We start from the raw sequence: 15,304 nt of genomic DNA on the forward strand, positions 1-15,304 counted from the left end.
TGTTCATGATCGTATTTTGTAATTTAATTTAATAGATAATCTTTAAAAGGCTGGTTAATATGGATATATGGCTGTTTTTGCTAAAGTTTTTTAAATATTACAGCAGCAAATCTTAATTTTATGAGCATTTTTGGTTATTATTGGATGCAAAAAGTTAAATTTTCTAGAAACAAAAGAGAAAATTAAATTGTTTTTCTTGATTATAGAGCAGCAACAAGGTGCTGATGCTCATTTGTACAAAATTCCTGTGGAACTGGCAGATTATTTTTTTTTACAAAAACAAGACTATTAGAGCTTGATAAATTGGGAGTTTATGCATTGAAGCAATTTATAGCATCTGAACTGCACTAACTATCACTTCAAGCTGTATCTAATGTAACATCCAGACCATTCCCTCCTTTGATTGCAACAGAACACCAACTTAAAAGCAAAACACTTCACCCTAAACACACATTTTCACATCAGCCTCTTCAAATTCAAATCAGAGCTCCTTCTGCGGTGTAGGTGTATGCTATTTCCACCGCTCAATCTCTCCTTGTATTTTGCATTGTTAGTGGCAGCTGTGCTGAAAATGACCCCTTGGATTTCAAAAGCCTTGGTGGCTTGGCTGCCCAAGAAACAAACAGATAAACAAAAGCAACAGAGGGGTTTGGCAATCAGGGGATTCTAATAAGGTATATGAGGTTGAGCAAGGAAGCGAGGTTTGCTTTGAAGTGCTCCCAGCCCTATCTGTGTACCCCCCGGTGGTCTCGCCTGCACAAGCGCCCATCAACAGACAGGCAAGGCAGCAAGTGTGTATGCTTGGAGGATCATAGGTGGCTTTGATAATCACTCCCATACTCCTAAAACAAATGCAATTACTAAGTTAATTGTGTTCAAAGTGGAGGCTGGCAGTGGAAGGAGAAGTCAGCAATCATGACTGTGCTGACGGTGCAGCGAGCGTGGAGAATAATGGATGCATGCAGGGCAAATGCCGGGGGTGGGGGGGGTGGGGGGGGTTGTGGTGGTGATGGTGGTGGTGGTGGTGGGGGGGACAGTGATTGCAAAGGGGTTTAAGGGGGTGGAGGGGACTAAGAGGGGTTTGAGGAGCTGGAGCGAGGGGTTTTGATGAGCGGTCGGGAGTGCGGGTGACATGGCGCTGAGGGATGTGGCGGTGAGCGCCACCCGGCTTGACCTGCCATTTATCAGAGGATAAACAGCGGGTCACCTGACCGGGAGCGCAGTGGTCCGATTGGCCAGCGAGGCTGTTTAGTATGCAGGTGCCATTGCACGGCCGGCGCTCGCCATGCACACACCACGTCTGCTCCATCACAATGAATTATTGGTCAGAGGAATGATCAATTTGAATCGGCTGCATCCTAAGCCATGGTCAGAGGAAGAGGAAGGGTGTGGTGTGTGTGTGTGTGTTTGTGTGTATGTGTGTGTGTGTGTAAGGATAGATGGGGGTCAGAAAGTTGCGTATTTTGTAACTCCAGGGTTCTCTTTCTTTGCTTCTATCGTTTTCTTACTCTAAATTTTTTTTCTCACTCCAGAGATAGGAAAGGGGGGAGGGAGAGACGGGGTTGGAGGGGTGACAACAGATGTGCTCCCTCCTTCAGAGAGCTGCTTGTTTGATGGTGACAGTGGAGCGTATCATGTAGCCTGAGGTGCTAACAGTAAATATTACAATACCACAAGATGCTCACTGCAAACACCATTTCTTGCTCTCTGTCAGTCAATTTCTCCTTTTTTACCCCTGTGGTGATGCTGCGTTGATGGAACCAAGAGATATACAGTGTGTGTATATATATATACACACACACACACATATATGTATATATGGCAAGGCCAAAATATTCTGAAACATGATATTCAGCCACGTGCCTCTTTCAAACACATTACGGTCAACTTAAGTCATGATGGAAAAGAAAGTAAATCAACAAGGCACCATCAGCGAGAAAAAAAATGGCACTTTAAAAGGGCTTTCTGCAGAATAATAGGCGAGCCCAGGATTCATGGGATTGCATTTGGCTTCCTGTGGTGCTGGGGTGTCTTTGGCTCGCTCAGTCATTTCAGACAGAGCAGTGGTGCCGTCCCACCCTGGGCGCTGTACAGATGGGCTCATGTGTGGAGAAATGAGCCGCGAGCAATCATTCTCTCCTTCTCTTTCTTCCCCCCTCTGTCTCTCTCTGTGTTTGTCGACTTCTCCTTGCTTTCTGTTTACCTCTTTCTGCTTCCCCTCCCTTCGCTCCCTTCTCTCTCATCTCTGTCCCTTCATCTTCTCCACCTCTCATTATCTCCCCCTACCCTTCATGCATCTTTTGCCTCTATCACTTTCTTCACCCACCCTCCATCTCTCTTCCTTCCCTCCCTCTGTTTTTACCCCCTCTACTCCCCCATCCCCGCCTTATATCCCCTCTTCCCCCTGTGGTGACTGTGTCCTGGGGCTGCCGAGTCTCGTTTCTCTGCAGTGGCAGTAGGGGGACTCGGTGGGAGGCCCGGCGAAACGAGCTCACCGAGACGCAGGAGCCCATCTCAGGCTTGTGCTACCGGAAAATCTGCCCGTTCACGCTCCGACGCGCAGCCAGACGCGCTGATGGAGGGCTTGTGATGGGGAGATGTTGCAGAAGGAACACGTACCCTCTTGCTTTTGTTTTGGCAGAATCTTTCATCACAGTAGCTACAGTACAGTTAGGGTGTCTGAATACCTACACAGTGAGCTCCCTCGCCTTTTTTTTCTTCCTTCCCCCAGAATGACCTGCAGTTTCTTTGTTTTTGAATAGCTGACAACTTCAAGAAACAATACATTTGCTTCTTGTCAAATATTTCTATGAAGCAATGATGAGAGCATAAAAGTAATGTTATGAAGAATGACAATTAAGCTCGCTTAAACGTTACCTCCGCAAAACTATCCACATTTGGGGAAATTTGAAAGAGAACAAGGTTGAATTCTCACCCAAACACGGACTTAAACAGTGGTTTCCTACCTTTTTGGTCGTGACCCTGTTAAACAAAGCTATGTCTCCTTGCAACCCCTTTATACAGGTCACATCAACCCTACTACCTGACAAGAACATCGATAAGGTATGATTTCACATCACCCTACATTATGTTAAATGCAAATGTTTTTTATGTCCACTCTCAACTTTAATTGTAACATACAATATGGTTAAGATTAGGGTTAGGGTTAGGACACTAAAACTCTTGTTCTAAAGTTATGGACAGATCATTGTTGCAGTTAATACAACAAGGCAATCATTATCTGCAGCTCTGGTACACGACTGGTCTCCTTCACAAAAGTGAGAGGTTCTACATGTCCAATCACCATCCTGACCTTCACACCCTTATTTTGCACTTTGCCACATAAAGGGAACACTACTACCAAATGCTTCTCAGAGGCCTGAAGAGGTAAAACCCTAAAAACTAGAAAGACGTCTGACAAACAACATCTTATGATCCCTCAGATTTGTGTTGTGATCCTTTGTTGTGCTCTTGACCCCCATATTGGGAACAACTTGACTAAATGTGATCAATTGTCAGTGGTTGTTAGGGTCAAATGATCATACAGAAAAGCCTATCCTGCTGCTAAATCTCTCTGTGAGTTCATTTGACTTTCGCAGATCTTAAGGAGGCATTAAAGTAAAACAAAAGATTTGATGGGGAAAAAACAAACTTAGGTGTGATTGTCCTCAAACTGTGGACAGACTATCCTTAAAATCCTCGGATTGGAACAAAAATCATTACCAAAAGTTATTACGTTTCTCTCAGATGTTGTAGTTTCAGGCTTAATTGTCTTTCAGTCAACAGCGACTATCTTGCTGTAATCTTCTTCTGTCAATAGTTTTACATTTTGTGACTGGTGTGTTGTTTTTTTTCCCCCCTCTGCATTTCCTTCATCATATCTCACTCGATGATAAGTTCAGCATCCAAATCAATTGAACGCAGCAGCGGTTCAGTGAGGCACCAGAGGCCGCAGAGGGTCAGCCAGTTAAAGTTTCACTTGAGGAAATAGGAGCGCTGTCAGCATTCTCTGCTCTCATCCTCCAGCAGGCTGCAACGCTGCTCCTATCAGGTTCACATGCATCCTGGTTTAAATTACAAATAGCTTTTTGAGGAAGCAAGCAATAAACAGTGAGCAATAAAAGAACAGAGAGAGAGAAAAAAGGGACTTGTTTGGTTCTTCCAGAGAGCTTTGTGTTACTGGGAAGGAGATTAAATAATGTATTGATTGGGCGATTGGTAATTAGTATGGTCAGCAAATGTGTATTGAAGCGGGGTTGTTTAAACATAATGATGTGATTCCCGGTTTCCCTACAGGTCATTATGGACAGATCAAAGATTCTCCTTCACCCGTTTGTTCCACGTACAGCTGCCTTTCTACATGTTTGTGTGCATTTGTGCTGACTTTGCCCAAGGAAATACGCATGGAAATTAGTACTTCTATACTAGTGAGGACCCTCACTGACACGACATTTCCACCCTGATCTTAATCCTCACAACCAAAGCCCTAATTTTAACCCTAAAACTGAAACTTTGAACCAATTCCATATTACATACACAGAAGTGACAAATTTGATCAAAGATGGCAGTATGCATTACTGCATTGATGGACACTTTGTCCCACAATACATTGCATAAAGGACCTTGAGAAGCTGCTCAATCTCAAATCTTTAATCTAACAGTTAAAAATATCTATGAGAACAAGTCTTAGTGTGTAGCACGTGTTGTATACTGTTAGTATGTAGAGAGTTAAAGTCCATCCTTGACCTTTGAGATATTAAACAAATACACCTTAACACAAGGTTCATTTACTAGCTTTTTCTTTAGCTTTCAACAACATTTCACAATTGATCAAAATACCTTTTTGGGCACATGATGACAACTGAGCAAACTCCTTCTGCTGATAAAGACCACTAGATGTGGTTGAAAGCTCTGGGAAAAGCTAGTAAATGGACCTTGTGTTCAGATTATTTTGTCAAAATATTAGTTTGTAGAATAGAACTGGGGCATAGCACAAATCTTAACCCTCAAACTTTTATTATTATTATTTTTTATTTTTATCTCTGTATTATAACAAAGATTCAGCCCATTGCATTTTGGGATTACAAACGATTGTATATGTCAAATGTCATCTGTCTAAACACTGCAAGACACCTCCTGGTAACATACAAAGCCACAAGAAAATCATCAATCCTAACAATTTCAGGCACAGTAACATGTATGTTTATGTATAAAATATAAAATAAATTGTGGATTGAGAAGCAGAAGAGGAAAGAAAGACTGACATGTTGCTACATGCCCAAATTTGATCTGATGAAGGGTTTAATGTTTCATATGTGAACACAGTCATTGCATTCATTTTGCTTAGTGCTCGGTAAACAAACAAACAAACAAAAAAACAGGGTTCCCAGTAAAAAAAGGACATAAGAAAGAAAGAAGATGTGATCACCAGCCAAAAATATCTTCACTTTTCAAGGTCCAAAACTCAAATGTGTCATCACAAAGGTGGAAATACACAACGTTACTCCGGTGCACAACATGGTCTCACTTCACTACCTCGCTTCATAAAATCACACCCTCTTACCCTTCAGCTTACAAGACTGTCACCCTGTTCGCTCTTATTTCAGTGCCTTTACACTTGAGAATTCACCTCTGCTGTTCTATTGTCCTTCTCTGTCTTGTTGTATTATGCTTTATTGTATTTTACTGCCTTGCTCTATCACATACTTGCTCTTCTTTTATATCTTATTGTATCCTCTTTTAATCTTTTCCTGTATTGTCCCAGCTGATTCTATTTACTCCTTTTTGACTTCGGATCTGTCTGTCTCGGTCAGATGCTGCCGAAGCCACATACAGAATATGAGAGGAGGGGCAGGATAAAAGAGAGGGAGGTGAAGGTTTAGGCTACAGTTTGTCCTTCCTCTCGAACGTACCCCCCACCCCCATCTTCCACTATCTGGGAAATTCAATAGACTAACCTTAAGAATTTAATTGATGCTGCCAACGGGATTACAAAAGGGCCGACCGGCACAGGCCGGGGACAGCTGATTAGCAGCAGGGGTAATTGTTAATTGATTGATGTATCTCCTTACCTCTCTCTCTTTTAAAGAGTGTTTTGTTTGCCACAGCAGCAGCGCCAGTGCAGCCGGACAGGGCATTACCATACATCTTTGTTTTTTTTTTCTTTCCTTCTTTTTAAAAACTACAGTCTCCCGGATATCTTTGTGTTGAGACAGTGCTAAGACAAAAGGCGGCTAAGTGTGTGGGGTTTAAGGTCACTGATATGTGCATAAAAGGGCAGCGATTCCCATTCCTAGTCGCTCAAAGGGGGACCGACAACCTACAGCCGCGGTAGGTGAAGTCGATTCCATTTTTGCACTTGAGCTCGTTTGCAAAATGTATTTCATTGCAGTCTTTTTATTTAGTTATCCTGATTCTGCTAACCTGCGTTTTCTATTTTCAGATATTAGCGCAGAAGAGATAAAAGCCCAGTAATTAACAGGAACCATAATAATGATTTTGCAGAAAAAGGAGCTCTGTAATAGCAAGTAAAAGAGAGGGAGCAGGCAAGAGGGACACAGTGAGAGATTTGGATGAGTGTGTGTGTGTGTGTGTGTGTGTGTGTGTGTGTAAAGTGATGCTTTCGGGGTAACACGATCCTTATTGGGTTCAGCAAACAAAAACAATCTCTCCATTATCCCCTCTTTTCTCCGACTACAAGGCGCTGTTTCATTCTGGTCCCCCCTCAGTGTGAAAACCCTGGGCTGTGACTGTCCGAACAGCGACTCCGAAAGCTTCCGCTGCAGCTATTTCTGCTCACCCTTGTCCAAGCCAACACCAAACTGACTGCCAAGCGCTCCCCCCGGCTCTGGCACAGCACCGGGCTGACCATCAAGCAATTACACGGGAACTTGGCAATCGGGAGGAAATCCAGTCATTAAAAGGGCTTAACACTGGCAGAGGGTCTCCGTTGGTGGCGAGCCGAAGCGCCCGCTGCACCCCGTGTTGAATGGGACCACTGGGGGGACTTGTATGGGGGGTTTCATATACCAAAGATTTGGCAGGGACTGAGTGAGTTTGTGTCATTGTGTACATGAGCACGCATCTGTTCACAAACACACACACACACACTCTTGCTATATGGCCAGATGTTCTCATTCACACACCAGGCTTCCACAGCAGGATACTATATCATCGCTGTAGGGTAAAAACCTTGTACTTCTAAAATGTCAACTTTTCAGCAACTCAGAGAAACAGCTTCGGTGTTAGCGTGTTGACAGTGTGTTTTCGACGTCGGACGATTGGCTTTGAAAGAGCTTGATGATCCCAAGACGTTTGAGATTTTTTTCTCAACCCACACCAAAGCCTGCACTCTTTCAACTGAGGTGAAAACATGAAAACCAGGCAAAATTGCAGTTATGAGGTTTTTGCATGATGACAGCGGTGACGTGAAGGCGCCCATGTCCAAGGTTACAGGCTATCGACTGCAGCAGACATAAACAGTATTGGATTAGAGGCAGCGGTGGTTGATGTTTCACAACACATTGATTGGGCTTCTCATCAAGGCTTCTGGAGCAAGGCAAGGCCAGCACACTGGTTCAAAACCAAACAAGTCAGTTTGGTATGCACAGTATGGCTAATATACAGAATGCAGTGAAATATTGATTAGTTAAACCAATACAGTGGTGCATATATATATATTTCAGCTGATCTGCAAATTGTTCTCATGTAATTAAGAGCCCTAACAGCTGTTTGAGAGCATACTTTGACTAATCATGGTTCATAATTGACAATATTGCAATGAGAGGTTTATTTAATCTTATGCTAATGACAGCAGACTTACACATACTATTGTTATGTTATGGCTGAATTGAATTGAATTCCGACATTACCAGCTAGACACAGGACATTATGACATTTGTAAAAACTTCAGGGCATCATCTCTTTCATCAAAATGGGTGACAATCAGCTGAGTATAAACCCTCATGATGATATAACTCCTTCCTGCTGTATGCTACCTAGCTGCCTGGATCATTATATGTCAGCTGACCTTGACCTCTGACATCAACTTTGTCCCCAAAAATGCTGATCATACAAGTAAGTTGCAGTGAATATGTTTTGGAAGTAATATAATGCCAGTTTTATTAGTTTTTTTTAATTTTTTTTTTTATCAACAACAACACATGAGATTTACAGGAAAAATAGTAAAATCTGTAAAATATATGCTCCTATATTTGTTTAGGCAACTCAAAGCACTTGGAAACAGTTTGGTAAAGTTTGTGGTTTTAGTTACATTTTGAAAAAGTCAACACTTATTTTAAGCACACAATGAAATTAGAATATCTTTCCCTTAATCTTAACCACATGTTTCAGTAGCCCAGAATTAATAACAACATGTTGGACGCAGGACACAAATTCGGGTCTCAGGTCTCAAAGACCTTTGCAACTATAAAGAAGCCCAGTATTCCAAGGAGGGACATTTATGTTGGACAGTTCTACACCTCACAATTTACATTCAATGCCATTGTTTGGTGCCAATGCAGGAAGTAGTGAGCCCAATATGTAGCAAGGGAGAAAGAAAGGTTTGAAGGCCGAGGTCATAGATGGGCCTGTAGCACACTTGACTTTCATGGGGGAGAGTTTATTTGTCATAAACACAATTGTTCGCTAAAAACTCCACCATAGTTGACACACACAGACATTGTAGATTTTTATTGTAGAGAGAATTTGAAAAATGTTGGCATTGGACATGAAATAACAACACTGAACACAATCCAGGGTTTTTGCAAAATCGTCCAATATTGAAATTTTAGGACACTGATATTGCAGATATTGCAGCGTAAGGATGTCACAATTCCTGGATTAAAACAAGAATAAAATATCAACAGTGAACATAATCCAGGCAGCAAATACTCAAAAATATATTTGGCAAAACAAGTAGGGTGGGGTTGTAGGGTTTAGGGTTGCTGAACTGCTTATGTTTGGACAGATATCTATAGGAATGAAAATGAAGATACACCAAAAATATAAAAAAAGAATCAAGAAATACACTGTTTATTTCTTCTCTGTTCACATGTCCAAGGTTGAAGAATTCTTGTATTTTTGATGCATCATGGGATCTTTGATTTTGAATTGATCCTCTGGTTATTATAAAGAAACTGACAAGGTTATACTGACTTTACCGTCTTCACTGAAGTCTCTGCACGTAAAGTAAGCTGCATTAAACCCAGCTATATAAAGAGAAGTAGCTTTAAAACTGTGTGTTTTCTGTTAATGTCAGTATCAAGAGGGGAAAAAGTTTGAAAACCATTGTCAATAGCTCATCATCAAAGGTTACAACCCTCTAAAATAGCCGTCAATGAGGGCGATGCGGACATGATCGGCCATCCTCCAACGCTCTCTGCCGAGGCCTTGGAAAGTGCACTCCACATTGAACTGCCATTGAACTCCTCACAATTAGTTTGAGTTTTTTTTCTCTTTCTTTCCAGCAGAGGCTCTGAGCAGAGAGCTGAGCACTTTTCAGATGAAGGTATCCCTTAGAGATATTTAAACTCCCTACGTGCCGGTGCTGCCTCCGGGAGTGTGGATGGGATGGTTATTAATGCATCATTTACACATGCTTCCTGCTGGCTCCTATTGTGGCTTGGCTTGATTAAAAGGGATATTGCTAAGGAGGCACTTTTTTGCACACTGTGATAGGAAAGAGAGAAGTTACTTTGTTGTGAAGGACTTTTCCTTGTTCTTTTTTGAAGTATTGCAAGTTTGTTGGCTCCTTGGATCCACCAAAAGATACCATCGGAAGAGGGGTCCTGTATTAAAAACAAGCCTACCAGCTGTAGTCCATCTTCTAGTGGGATAAGGAAACAGTGTTGATCCAGGGACTACGCCCAGATTCAATGATTGGGTCTTTATAGAGATGTCAGCAAGTTAAGTTATGTTCTCTATGTTCGAGGATGTAACAGACTGGACTAAATTCAGTTTAACCACCCTTTTATTTGCAGAATATGGTACCGTTATAGCCTGGCATTAATCTTTATGATTGAAAACCAGCAATCATACTGAAATGGTTATCATAGACAAGTGTCCCAGCCATGCTGGAATGACTCAGAGCTGAAATTAACATGAAAAGTTGTTTTTTGAGCCATAAACTGCACAAAAACTGCAAACGTTATGTGTGGAAATATGTGGAAAAAGTGTGAATTCCTCCCTGTTAGCGATCTGATTAGAGGCCCTGAATTTTAATAAAGTGGAGGATAGTTTTGCACTGAAACTGGTGAGGAGAAAACACCCCTTTTAGAGTGAGCTTAGGTGGTCGTTCTGAAATGTGTTTAGAGTTTCAGCTATCATTACTTTTTTTTTGAACAGCTTTTAACCCTTGCGGTCTATTGATGCTCACAACCAGCAAGAGCTAATTTTGTGTAGTCTGGATTTGCATTATCACTGCTAGTAGCTGCCATTTCTCATTGTAAGTGTCATGTTACTTAGCCAGATCCAGCAGATGTCTATCAAAGTGTCAAGTATATTAAAAATGTTTTCAAAATGCAAGAAGTGCCACATTTAAATTTACCTCTAATTTTACCAGGTTCCAGGCAGTTGCTCTATTTCCAAACTCTGAAAAAGTCCGTATGTAAGCTATCATGACATGAGTTTTCTACCATCCTGCTGAGTATTACATTTATTTTTTACAGTCAGTTATTCACAATGTGGATATGTGAAGGTGAAATACAATAAAATACCATGAAAATGTCACTGGGATCATGCTGTGACAAAACGGTTACTCTGACTTCTTGGCTGTTAAATGCTATGTCCAAATATGTCTTATAATACATTCTCTTCAATTTTAATTACTTTAACATTTCTAATAGACCTTCAATGCTTTACACTCATCCTTTAATTAGAACATTGTCTTCTAGTGTGATGACGAAGGATGAAACAGGGCCTCCTTGTTCCCCAATAATAATTCCCCAGCTAAATAAATAAAGTCCTCCTTATATTAGACGGTCATGGAGGACCATGTTTTAGTGGTATTCTAATTGAAATACATGATTCCGACAGCTTGTTTCTGCACTTAGTCGCAATGAACCATATCTGATTCGTCATTAAGTAATTATGAATGCTAATGCAAATAAAGCACCTTTCAAACAGAGCTCTCCCTCTCGCTCTCCCTCTCTGTATCTCTCCTTACAAGGAAATTAATCACTCGCTCCTTGACGGAGGGGAAGACGGCGAAGGAAGGCAGCCAGCTGCGGGACGGTCACTTCACTCTCTTTCTGTTGAGATATGAAAGAGAGGAAAGACATTAATGATGTCTTGGGGATTCCACCGGGGAAAGTGGAAGGACTCAAAGGGAAAATGAGAGCACTAGTCATTTTTTTTTTTCTTCTTCCCCTGTTCCTTGTTGCTTTAATAAAGCAAGGAAAGGAGCGAGAGAGGGGGGAAAAAGAGAGAATCGCTTAGAAGTCTCCCATAAAGCGCAAGCCGGAGCATTTTGCAGCAATTACAGACAGATTGGGGATTTAGATATTAGTGCCCGGTGGTCCATTAGCTGGTAATTTGCCTGTCTTTTTTCTCCACTCTCAGTAGAGGAGTGTTCGTGCTAAGATCTCTGCCACTCTAATCCTGTAAATAATAGCTGCATGGAAGAGAGAGGAGAGAGCTGTTCTCTGATCGCTGAGTGACACGGAAGATAGCTGGAGAAAAGAGAAGTGGATGGATGGATGGATGGTAGGTTCATAGTAAATGCACAGACTTAAAGGTACCATAAATGTAGCATATATATTCATTAATATGTCAATGTCATGGAATAACTACCTATACTTTTTACTCATAATTTTGCAAATGTTTCACAAAATTTACCCTACATTTTCCAGAACCCATACTACCGAGGAGCAAAACTGCTTTTCTCTTCTGCTTTACTGGACAGGATTATTATGTTGGAAGTGATTTTTGATATCTCCTCTGGCACCTGCCTTTGTAAGAATCTCTAAAAGTTTTAGCACAACTGCTGCAGAAACAAAAGCACCCTTTTTTTTTTTAAATTTGAAAATTAGAATTAAATTTTGATACCACAATAAATAAACCATGGCTAAATCAATTGGTCACCTTCATTTCTTTCAAATGGTATTTCATTTTCAGTATCATACAGATTATGTGCTTATCGGATGACTCAACACCCCTCGATTTACGTCCAACGCCAACATTCACTGCCAATGCAGGAAGTAGTGTGCTAGTGTGTGTGGTGGCCTGGGACTCTGGTTTTGAAAGGCGCTTTATAAATAAAGTTTACTTACTTACATTGGACCCTTACGCAATAGAGTTTGCATCCTGTCACAGACTTGCAATTATTGTTCACCTTTTTATTAAACATGTCTCCAATTTTTCCCCAAACTTAGCCAAGCGTTTTAGCTGCCTAACCCTAATGATACCTTACTTCATATGCCACGACCACAACCGTTTCCTATCCTTAACCATAGTGGAGTTGATATTGTAGAAAAGATGAATTTTAAAAACATTGGCATTGGATGTAAAAAGACAAAGAATATATCATCAAGGGCAATAGGGTTGTATATTTGGCAAATGTTTCTCAAAATTAAGTCCATGTTTTTTCCAGAAACCTCACTGGTTTATGGCAGAAACACACATCTGCAAGAAACTCTGATGGATTTGGTTCCATTGCTGCTCCAATCTTTAGTGGAAGACCACCTCCCTTATCCTGTTTTGAGCCAAAATCAACACGCGGGACATGATGAAAAATCCAGTGTGCAGGTTAGTTTAGACTTTTAGTATCAGTATAGTACAAGTATCATTTATTTAATACCCAAAGTGAACTTAACGCATTATTAGTATACATAAGAATTTGCTGAAAACAAATGTTTCAAAAATTATTGGAGTGACAATCTAGAAAATACTGGAAGATGGAAGTGTACATAAAACATCCAGTATGAAGACATCTTGGGAGCTTGATGTAAATTGTTCACCATAAAGCAACAGAACAGTAATTGGCTTGTCCATAAAGGCTGTTATGAGCCACTGCTAGCAGTGTATTGAGAGGGGACACTAGTAGTCCCTGTGGCCCAGCCCTTGGACATGCAAGCTCGAGGTGACATTAATCACGGTCCCCTCTTCATCGATCGCCTGGATAATGGTTCCGCTTATCACCTCACTGGTTTCTCAACCGGGCAAAAGCCAGAACTGTCCAGGGACATCCTCAGTGTCTTTCTCTTCTTCTAATTTTGTTTATTAACGGTGGCACATCTAAGCTTAAATCACCCTCTTCCCTCATAATAATGAGTGGATGTTATTGGAGTCATATTCTAGTAAACAAATAAATTCATAAAAAGCCAAAAACACAGTGGCCACATATTAAAAAACATTTTTTCACATTGTTTACATAATGGATCTGTTGCATTATAGGCGTACTATATCAGCAGTGGCATAAAGAGTACCCATCCATCTTTCTTGTCTCCACCCCCTTTTTGCGCCTCTAATCTCTGCTCTCTCATCTCTCTTTGCAAGAGGAAGAAGGTTAGCCGAAATCTCCACAGATCAATTAGGAAGGGGACCTGCCCTTCAGAAGGCGGGAGAGAGGGATGGATGGAGGGAGGGGAAGAGCAAAAGGAGTGGAAGAAGCGATGAGTGTATAAGTGAAGCAGACGAGTGGTAGAGGTGATGAAGGGACGGAGCAAAGGGCGGGGCGGGAAGATAGGAGTAGACGATGGATGGAGGACTGGGAGGAGAGAATGGAAGAAGAAGAAGAAGACGATGTGACATTTGCATATCGGCACAGCACCCCACAGCGGCGCACAGACTAGCCAATCTCACTAATAAGTCAGCCGCTAGTTGGCTAGTTTCCTGGTCTCCCCTCGGCTCTCTGCCCTAATAGGCCGTCTCCATGGGATGAGAGGCATCCACGCTATTAGTATCTGTCAATCTGGCTGAAGGAGCCAAACTCTGGGGACCCTCAGGATCAGTGGCCCTTTGGGGGAGGAACTTGGCGACCACCTAAAGCACAGGAGAGATGGCCCCTCGAAGGTGTGAAAGCTAGAACCCTGATCTTGGAGGATTCTTGGATCAATGAGCACATCCTCCAGAAGAAGCAATGCTGCAGAGGAAAATATAAGCAAAGACATCGGAAAAAGACCTAATTAACCCCCACTTTACTAAAAATGCCGACTCCCTCTAGATCTGCTGCATAGAAAAAGCAATGCATTTTGATTCTATTCAAATCACTTGTATAATTTTGCTTCTTTGAATATTCAGTATCCTTTTTTCAGTTTGCCGAAGTTTTACAAACTTGAACCCAGAGTGCAGATACTTTCTTTTTTTTTTTCTTTCATTGATCATTGTTATCCTTAACCTGGTCTAAATATAAGGCCTTTCCACATCTTGTGAAATGTCCGGAAAGCCACATATGCATATACATCATGTGTCTAACAATTAAATGCTGCCTCAAATGTAATATTACATGTGAAATTGATGTTTTTACATGTAATATCTGTAAATCACTTGTACCTGTATCATATTAATTTATCACATGTGAAACGGTGTTCCAAATGTGATGAATATGTGAACCGATTAATTAACATCTGCTTTTGTTGAATAAATGTGACAAGAGTGGCTGAAACTTTTTTCCACAGAAAAAAACAGGAAATAAGATCACAGTGAAAACTACCTCAATAAATCTCATGCAGAGTATTTTCAGTGTTTCAGGGCAATGGCTGTATATTTCTACCTCGCATGTTAAAGGATGAGGAATCACTGCAATTAAGCATCACTCTCTCCTACCCCAAATAAGAGCAATTTTTAGACCTGAGTCAAAATAATACGTTGTATAGTTGGAAAATTTAAATCACTGTAGGTGAGAAAGATCTTGCAGTTATGACCTTTTTACGCTGTTAAAACACAAACTGTGAATAATTTCACGACTTTTGCTAAGAGTGTTGAATATTTTTGCCAGAACATAAATATTCTGTGCACAATTTTTCAATTTACACTTTAATGACGGTACAGATTTGGTGCAATACGTTCTCTCCTCCTCAGGCAAAGTGTAGATGACACCATATGAATAGAGTGGCATTAAGTTTAGGGATAATCATGTTCTGCCGCTAATTTAAGGTAATGACAGTATGAGTATGTGAGTGCATACTGTCTCCATCGCTTCCTCCCCCCACATCCCTCCCTCATGCATTGGTAATGAGGCGTAGGCTTATTGACTGAGGGTGGAGATATGATTATCTCTCCTCCCCTCCTCCATCCCTCCTTCTCCCACTCCTCTCCCTACATACTCTTACTCTCTCCCCCACCCAGGCCATTCATCAGAAGGGGG

This window comes from Thunnus thynnus, chromosome 24, assembly GCF_963924715.1.
Source record: "Thunnus thynnus chromosome 24, fThuThy2.1, whole genome shotgun sequence".
NCBI lineage: Eukaryota > Metazoa > Chordata > Actinopteri > Scombriformes > Scombridae > Thunnus > Thunnus thynnus.